The sequence below is a fragment of the Toxotes jaculatrix genome, chromosome 12, assembly GCF_017976425.1.
Source record: "Toxotes jaculatrix isolate fToxJac2 chromosome 12, fToxJac2.pri, whole genome shotgun sequence".
NCBI lineage: Eukaryota > Metazoa > Chordata > Actinopteri > Toxotidae > Toxotes > Toxotes jaculatrix.
Window position 1 is genome coordinate 9,137,252 of NC_054405.1, and position 10,058 is coordinate 9,147,309.

Sequence of the window (10,058 nt, forward strand, 5' to 3'; positions counted from 1 at the left end):
GTCTTATTTGTTATTATAATAAATAATTAATGATTCATAATTATTTTAAAGAATAGATGTTTAATCAAAACATAGGTCCGCTCCACAGCTTCTATTAAAATGTAAGAGTTAAACCTGACAAATCAGCAGCTTCTTGAAAATGCTTCTGTTCCTTCTAAAGGGAACAGTTTGATGTTGTTGGAATTATGCTTAATTGCTGTCTTGGTGAGAGTTAGATGAAAAGATTAAAGCCACTCTCATGACTGTGAGTTCAATATGAAGTTGAAGCCATGAGGCAATTAGCCCAGTTTAGCATAGAGACAACAGTTTGTTGCAGGAAATTATGTGCTGTACTTATTTCTTGGCTGGGAGCAACGACTTCCTGGAGTCTTGTCACTGTGACATTGCCAACCAACGGAGACTCCAGGATGTCACTTTGCCAAGTGAGATGCGATTTTTCACTGTGCGGTAGCCACAGCAGCGTGTAAACATCCCGTTTCTTTTATTTCAGTTTTTCATGTCTGAGCTTGATGCATGTAAATAAAACCACTGATAGAGGCTCCTCTGTTTAACCGCCATGTGACTGAGGACTCAGTGGCATTTAATGCTGTCTGTTAATGGTCCTGCATGTGCCATTGTGCAGCTGCTGGCTTGATCACTTCCAGTTTCAGAACTTATTATATTATTCATCTATCATCGGCAGCACCAAGCCGCACATCAAATTACATCACACTCATCTTGCTCTGTCCTGTCTCTGACATTTCTTGAAAACTGTTTCCATCTACATTTTACCAAGAACATATACTGTACATGTTTGCCATGACAAAGTGAAATTTAAAGAGTGGCAGTCCTAACTGTCAAATTAAATATCAACCCCAGTGATTTTTAAATTGTTTTATCTACATTTTATTTTAATGCATAAGCCTTCAGCATGATTTGATGAGCAGATGATACTCTCATCTTCTACTCTCATCATTTCTCTTATTAATAAATGTCAGTAGGTGGTAGTTTCAAGATGCTTCAGCTCATGATGTCTATGCATGACAACGATCCTGGAAACATGTACATAAAGATAATGAAGTTGTAATGAGGGTGTCATGGATACATATTTGGCTCTATTTACTTGATGCAGTTTATGTCCATTAGAAAAAGGTCTTAAATTAGTCAAAATTGTTAGGAGCATCTTTACTTTATACCATGTGACTTCATCAGTGCAGCTGGTGTTTACTTGGAGGGCTTAGACTATGTTGCATGCATAAATAAAAAAAAAATGTACTAAATTGATGTTTTAGGTTCTAGCTAATCTGTTGAAACATTCAGGAAGTCGTTCGGGTCATCCTGTGTGGGTCAAGTCAAACATACACATATTGTACATATCAGTTCAACTTGCTGGACACTCATTCACTTTCAGCAGCAGGGTCGCTACAAACTTTTAACCACAGGTGTCTCCTTCCAGCTTTCTGGGAAATTTACTGAGTCATCTATTTATTCCACTCAACTCTGCTCTCTCTACCCTTTGCTTTGATTTTCACTGTTGTGTGTGTGTGTGTGTGTTTTGTTGTTGTTTTGCTTTACACATTCTAATGAGCAAACATTGTGAGTTTCATTCATTGTAGAAATTGATATCATCAAGAAAATAACAGGCACCTATTACTTGAGCACATGGACTTTTTATTTTGCTTAATTTATCCAGTACAATAACAAAAAGGTTATTTAACATTCATGTTGTTGTGCTTTGAGTGTTACATAATTTGTGTCATCTTTGGCACCATACACTAAACATCTAACTGATACTGTAAATGGTTAGCAAATCTGGGACTGTAAGTGGAGCAGGTTTGTAATTACAGTGCTTTGCTGCAAGTCTACAGTCCAGCTCATCCACAGCATTTCACCTTGGCTCCTCGGGGATACAATTTCTCTCTTGTAGAGTGATGCTCTTTGCCTCAGTTTCTTCCTTAACTTTGTCCGCGTGTTTCTCAGACTGCTGGGAAACGCTTTGTCCATTAGTAAAGCTCAATTTTTTATGCTCAGACACACGAGTAAGCGGCTTCCTGCGAGATGGTCCTGTATAGTGAAGCAGCTCTCCGTAGGCCCTGCGGAAGTCCCTGTTGAAGGCTGGATACAGGATGGGGTTCAGAGCTGAATTAAAATAGCCCAGCCACAGGACCACGGAGTGAAGTGTATTTGGAGGGTTTGTCTTTTCCTTTATTCCCATGCAGGTGAAGAAAGTGAAGTAGGGGAACCAGCAGATGACAAAGGCGCCCAGTACAGCTGCCAGGGTCACCGTGGCTTTGTGCTCTCGGGCTATGGCCGCAGTTGATGCCATGCGTGCAAATGATGGCGTGGCAGCACGAATCCGCCGCACCTGAAGAGATCAGTTAAGAAAAGGTTTGAGTACCAGAGGATACAGAAAATAAGATGACACTTGTCTGTAGCTAACTATAGCCAGACACTCGCCAAAGATCCTAGCATTATTCCCTCTCTCCAGCCTTTTCAATGAGGCTGGCAACATCTATGAAAATGATAGAAATAATAGATGCAATGACTGGTAGTCAACCTAGCTTGAAGAGACAATAGCCTTCTGCGGCCACAAGAGGGCAGTAAATTATGATATCAGGCTCAAATCCTCGATAGGACCAAACGCACTTCTCAGATGCAAGGAGAGAAATTGCTTCCACTTCAGTATTGTTTGGCTTTAACTGGTCAAACAGTGCTTACCTTTATTGTCCTGATGGCACGCCACTGATTTTAATGTGTTGTAAATGTTTGTTTCCACTAAAATGCACATCACTAATATGAAATCATATCAAATGGGTTCAAAAGGTAAGGTACGCCTTGAGTTATGATCTTTCACATCCCACCTCAGCATGTTTTACAAAGTGATAATAGATACTGACCTGTTCTCGTGCCACTCGAAATATGCAAAGATACATTCCACACATAAGCAGCAGAGGCAGGTAAAATGAGCCAAAGACATAAATAAGAACATAGTTGTTATTCCATTCAAACTGGCAGTAGCGTCCCTCTTTGTCCTCATCCCCCATGCCCCAGTCCAAGTGCTGCACTCTGTAGTCCACTGTGTTCCAGCCCAGGTGGATGGGCACAAAGGACACAGCCAGTGACAAGGCCCAGATGGCGATCATGGCCAGTGTCACCCTTAGAGGGGTAACTCTCCGGGAGTAGCTAAGGGGAGCTGAAATGGCCAAATATCGGTCCACACTGATTGCCAGCAGGGTCAGGATGGAGGATGTACACAGCATGACATCCAGTGAGATGTAGATGTTACACAGGGCTCCTCCGAGGGGCCAATTCCCGCTGCGCAGCTCCACAGTGGCAGACAAGGGCAGCACCAGCAGGCCTAGCAGGAGATCTGTCACTGCCAGCGACACCACGAAGCAATTAGCAATGCGCCACAGTCGACGGCTGAGGCCCACAGCCAAACATACCAGCATGTTCCCAACAATGGTCAGAATGATAAAAGATACTAAGACCAGCCAGCGGAGAGCTGTGAAGATCATGGCGCCCTCTTCCTGAGGCACTAGGTCGCTTAAACAGTGCCGCTGTTTGTATCCCAGTAGCAAACGTAGGCTACAAACTGGTTCATCCACTTATCTCCAAACTTTCTCAGCAACTGCCAGTTCACTTTTCCATCAGACAGTCCTCTCCACAGCTCTTGTGTATGAAGGTAATCAGGCTCAGAAGTGGATCACTGAGTGGAAAGCACTTCTCAGCCATCTCTTTTTTCACTGTGCCACTGCCTTCAGCCTCTATACAACCCTGGTAAAGAACAAGAAAAACTACTATTAGGCCCACTTGATAGAAAAGTCATATTTCACCATGTAAATGACTTTTTTTTTTTTATTACCTGAATACATGTATATTTCAAAAGTAAAGCATGTTTATCCCTCTGCCATTTAATAAAATAGTCTAACTGCAGCTGCCTGTTGAAGGTCAAATTACCATAAATGGTCACTGAGAGCATGAGTAACAGAAAAACTATGTAGAAAGCCTGAGGACATTTTTCTGTCACAGACTTCTAAAAGGAAATGCATACAAATGCTGATTTGGCAGTCAATATAATAACAGGCAAAACTGTTAAATTGTTGTCTCCCTGTATTGTGTTATCTAAAATTGAAATGTTTACAACACAGTAAACAATAGCCTGAAGAAATGACTAAATTAAAGAAGTCCTCAGTCTCATACACAGGTGAATATACACATATACCTACAACTTGAAACTATGAAAACACAGTTTAAACCTGTAGAGGTGAGAGTACACCTCAAGAGTATTATGTAGTATTTATGTTCCACTCTCTTACTATTGTACCCATACACCCACAAGTTAAACATAATAGCCTCCTCAGTCTTTAGGTTTAGGTTTGTTTACCACATCAGCTGTCTATCAGTTCCATGTAGTAATAAACATTTAATCATTTTACATGTTAAAACTAGTACAATCTACTACTGTCCACTGTCATACTTGACCAGATTCATGGATAGTCCCCACTTTTTCTCATGGTGCAGCAGGATATTCCTGTTTCTAAGCCACAGTGAGTTTATTTGCTATAATTTTTTACACAGGCTATTAGTTAACTTTCTTGAATTTGGCAATAACTGGTCTTGAGGTACACATATCTATGAAATTAGTGATAAACCTGGATTATCTACAACACAGAGAGCAATAAAGAGAATGTGCCCTTATATAAACATATGTTGAGGTTGGAGAGCTGGTCCCTATGGAGAGAAGGAAATTTACTACAGAGAGAAACCATTCGCTTAAAACGTGGGCTGCATTACACTGTGCACGACTGTCAGGCTGATACAAGACAAGATCTAAAAAACAATCAGAAGACATTCTGTCACAGTCCAAGGAGGAAAGTAAACAAATCCAAGCTCTTTAAATACAGAATATCTCAAGTCATGAGTCTAAAACAAGAAAATGGGTTTGCATGCATAAATGTCACTTCAAGCTATTTTTTCCATTTACTTCTCCTTTTTCTTATAAGTAAATAATTTTTATATGATCAGCCTGGATAAACAAACTTGATCTGGTTTTCTTTGAGGTGCTTCCTCAAGAGCCCAGCTGTCCTGCCTTGCAGTGAAGCTCAGCTAATGATGATGAATGCAAATTTAATAATAAACAAGCTAAACCAATTCACAGTAAGTGGTAATATAACTCAGTGATGTCAATCTAAAATGTATGTTTCATATTTCATGTGTTGCTTCTGCATCACGTGTAAGATTTTAGGGGCGTCGTCACTCTGTAAAGAAACTAGTCTTGCTCTAAATGTCTGGGACTGCTGTTTGACAGTGTACACATCCTGAATGTTTGATAGTGTTGTTTATTATTTGTTATCTGCTTCTTTATTGGAGAAAGACAATCTCCCGTCCCCCCATAAAAACACAGATGGTAAATTCTCTAATTAACACAGTTCAAAATTAAAGAGGACTTTTATATCAGCAGACTGACAGTGACATCGATACCATATTTGAGAGTCTAAATTACATAAATAGGCCAACAGAAGTAAATATTTATTGTTTATTTATTGTTATTGTTGTCATATGTTTTATACTATAGTATACTGTTGCAAATTATGCATGCTTTCTCAATCCAGAGAATATCCACCTATGGCTTTAAACATTGTGCAAGCACGTGCCACTTATTTCATTCATTTATTTATTTGTTTTAACTGATTATGAAATTTTGCTGAAATATGTGTTTGCTTCTTCAAATTGAAAATTCAAAACAAAATACCTATTTTAGTTCAAATCATTAAACGATTGCTAAATAAATACAAACTCCCAGATACTGGTTGATCCAGACTTGACCTCTCTAACCTCCTTGTGGAAGAGGGGGATTTACAGTAAGAAATTAAAGTTAGCCTCTATAACTTTAAATGAAAGATGTGACGCTTGTGTGGCTGTTTCTCTCCTGGTAAAGAGTGTGTGTGTGTGTGTGTGTGTGTGTGTGTGTGTGTGTGTGTTTTTTATTTTTTATTTTTTTTATCTCTGATGCAGCTGCTGTATTACCCATCTGGCTTCGATCACAACCTTAAGTAACCCATCTATGCAAACACAAAAACCCAGCGCAATACAAACACACAAGCAATATAAGACATTAGGTATTGTGCACACAAATGATAGCATATCAGCACCTCCAACTTTATGACTCCTCACAGAGCAAACTTTCATTCATGTTTAGTTTAAGAGAGAGTGAGTCAAATCTGTAGTAACAACAAACAGCAGGGAAAACATGAGGAAGCAGGAATTACCAAGTTCAGACAGGAGCCGCTTTATCTTTTGTTTTCTGACAATTACTGTGACTCTTCAGGGTTTTCCCCGTAAAATATTGTCCAAGCTGTGACAACAAATGTAATCATATTTTACAGTGACAATGATAACAACAGCGGATATGGAGTTATTATGTTTACAATAGTGGTAGTGTTGAAATAATTCATCCCATGATGATAAACTTTGATGAAGCATAATTAAAAAAAAGAACCACATCTTTATATTTTGTTATCACAACCACTGCCAAGCATACTTCAAAGCTGGTATCCATAGCAAACATCATTTGACTGACAAAATGTTAATGCATCCATAAAAGTCAACTCAGACTGCAATATTTTCAGAGATCAATGCACACACTCATCACCAACATCAGTGTTGGTGCAAGACATGTAAAGGTAAAAAGTCAGGTCTGGATAAATGGAGCATTTAATAGAAAAAAAAATCTAATTTTTCTCTTATTTTTATCTTTTTATCTTATTTTTGCTGCTTGGAAACGGTTTCTGCACCGTCAGAAGTATTTTGTATTTCTACAGATGCTTTAGGATTTTCAAGGAAAGTACCACAACCATGTGCCAACATTCCTGGTCCTGTGAAATGTAAGTGACTGCCATGTTACTTCACACAAAACATGGCTGCAATGCAAATAGGCACTAATCAATTAAGTAATAATAATAAATTTGTGCAATAATTTAGTTCACTGGCTCATCATCTCATATTCAGATTTTAGCTTGTGTTTCCTAAAGCCATGAGTAAATTAATGAAACTAACCACTGTTTCAGCTGTACCTGGCCATTCAGGGAGGGTTTTCAAGGTTTTAACGTTTTTAATAATGTCAATAGATTCCCCGCAGGGATAAACACCTCTTGTTCCCATGGCGACTTTGTTTGTTCAGACTTTAGATCGAGCTGTGTCCCACAGTCAGCCTGCTGCTCTCATTTGGAGCTACAAGAGTCAGGCTTAACTGGTTATAAAGAAGTCAGACATTAATTAACACAACTCAAATAAAAGCAAATGATCCCTGTTTCCATGTGTCCACACTTTCATTTTGCCCTGTTGCTGGTGTGCCGCAAGACTAAGGTAACAGGTGAAACACAACACCACAGCACCAGAGATCATTTTACAGTTCATTGCATAATTAATTTGCTTGTTGTCCAGACAGTGTAAGAGAAGGAACCCAAAAATAAATCAATAAAATAAAACAAAAATCAGCTCTTCTCTCTCATACTCTCATTTCAAAACTATGGTCACTTATTGATCGATGTTCAGAACTTAAAAAAAACGACTTAAAAAAATGATCCATGTAATGTTAAAGGCTGGTACAGACTGATTATGTCTGCTGTATGTATTATTGCAAGACAGCTACTGCACTGAGAGCTAAGTGTAAGCTATGGCCACATACTGTAGGCTGCTCACACTATATGCATGACCACATACTATGTCATATACATATCTTAAGGCTTCTTTTGCAGCTAATTTCTCAGGGTCTAATGAGCCACTTTAAAGATGGGTGTGTTAATTACCAATTAGTGCCATGAGACGTGCATCTGCTCCACACAGCACATTTGCTAATCTAACTGCGTGACATCATGTTTCTGTTTATCTGCTGTCAGCATCATACAAGTATATGAGTCTACGACTGTCAGAGAACATGAGTCTGAAAATCCCCCGCGTCAAGGAGCAAATTAAGTTTAGCAGGCGAGGTAGGTGAGTCAACAGTGTGAGATAACAATGTGGCAAAATATCCGGCCCAGAACGACAGAAGGTGGGCCACCAATGTCGATCAATTATTTAACAACATGTGAAAAGTGAAACCACAAAGAGCAGTTTGATAAATCCTTTGGAAATTTGCCAGGCAGCCAAGGACCAGTTTTAGAATTTGTGTGCAGTGCATTTGTATCTTGATCTTATTTCACTTTTTAACAATTACAGTCAAAGCTATTTCAAATGTACAACAATGTCCTAATATCTTTCAGAAAAATGCAACACACACAGCTTGCCTTATGGCTTGACTGGTGATAGAGCAGCATACTGCTACTCAGTCAAGACTAAACCACCCACAACCTGTGAATGTATAACCAGAGAAAATGAGACATAAATTAATCTCTAAGCAACACATATATACACGCAGACACACACACGTCTGGGTCTTAACACCAAACATCAGTTCTCGCATGAACCTTCATTTTTGTGACTGGGAATTTCAAAATGTAATTCAGTGTGTGCTTTATTAACCTTCAGGTTTATTTTATCCACATAAAACCCCAAATAAAGACGTTCAAAGTCTGCTGACTCACCTCACATGGTTTGTCTTAAATCTACATCAGATCCCAGCCTTCTTCCCAGATCATGGATGTTCTCGTCTGGTTCTTTCAACCTGCTTATGTCTAAACTTATTTCTCTCTCTCTCACTCTCTCTCTCTCTCTCGCTTTCTCACACTCTTCCTCTATCTCCTCCCTCTCTTTCCCCATCACAGACGTGTGGAGAGACACATGCAGCCAACATATGAACTTCTCACTCCCTCTAGTGCATTCACTCATCGATTGCTCAGGAGCATTGTCACTGATGTTTTAGCTTAAAAAATTTATTTCACCTCCTTTCTCCCAAACATTAGGCCGTTTTCACAATGTATCTCATTATCCTGTATCTTAGATTAAGAAATATAGATTTAATAAGCAACCAATGTTCCATCCTTGCCTCATGTCCTCATATTGAGATTTTTTTTTTAAACCTCTATATTTTGCTTATGCAATGCACAGAAAGTACATAGTTAGTGTAGGCGAATGTAGGACAAGATGAGCCGTGTCGAATGTTGGTGACAGAAACGTCTCTGATTAAAACACAGAATGTGTTTATACATACTATAAATGAGGATGTTGCAAAGAGTAGATCACTGGTCAGTAATTTATCCAGTATAGTTTTGAAATTTAACAGGCTGATATTTAGCAGGTATAATCTGACTTGTTTGCATGCCAACATTTATTTATCATCATTAAGAAAGTTGGTCACCTTTCCTCGACATTTGTTAAATTGCTGAAAAGGTCACTTCAGCCATGCAGACAGTTTCGGTTTTGTTGTCCCGGGTTTTGAGACTCATTTCCAGTAAAATGAAGACCAAGGAGACTTGGCCTCCATTGTATTGGGGCTCTTGAGCAATTTCAAAAGAACAATATCAATGTGTCTTTCCAGCACTAACGGCCCAGCTTGGGAAAATTCACAGAACCTTGCTGTGGACAATTTTCTTTGGGACCATTTTCAGCTGTAGCCCCAGCATGTGTGACAAATTGCTTTAATATCTCAACTATTGCAATGTTCAATATTCATGACTGAAGCATAAAATTGTTCAGTCTTACCTTGCGTCCATGTGTCCTCCTCCATCATAGCAAAATGCAGGACTCTTCCAAAATATGTGATCACATGACAATATGTGTCAATGACTGTCTCAGAACAAGGTGTGGCTCACCTTTCCCAGCAGTTAGAATGAAAACGAGTTAACAATTAAAGCAAGTTTGAATAATCATGCAGGGTAAAGAGATTGAACAATAACACGATTAACTTGGAGGTTGTGCCACTCAGCTGTCCTGGGGTTTATACTGATGTGGGAGACAGTGATCATCCTCCAAAACTCTCCTCCAGGCAGTTCACTCGTGCGTATCTAGCACTGAAGTCATGTTGCACAGTAGCCATGTACAAACTTGCTTATTTACTGTTGCTTTAAACACAGGGTTGAGATTTAAAAAAAGACAGGAAGCTCAGTGTGGATGTTGATTGGAATGTTAATATCCTCAAC

General features: G+C 39.1%; 1 pseudogene; it reads right to left on the minus strand.

The window, feature by feature from the left end:
- Nucleotides 1–1,653: 1,653 nt before the first annotated feature.
- LOC121190817 lies at nt 1,654–8,677 on the minus strand (annotated as a pseudogene).
- Between the last annotated feature and the right edge of the window lie 1,381 nt (nt 8,678–10,058).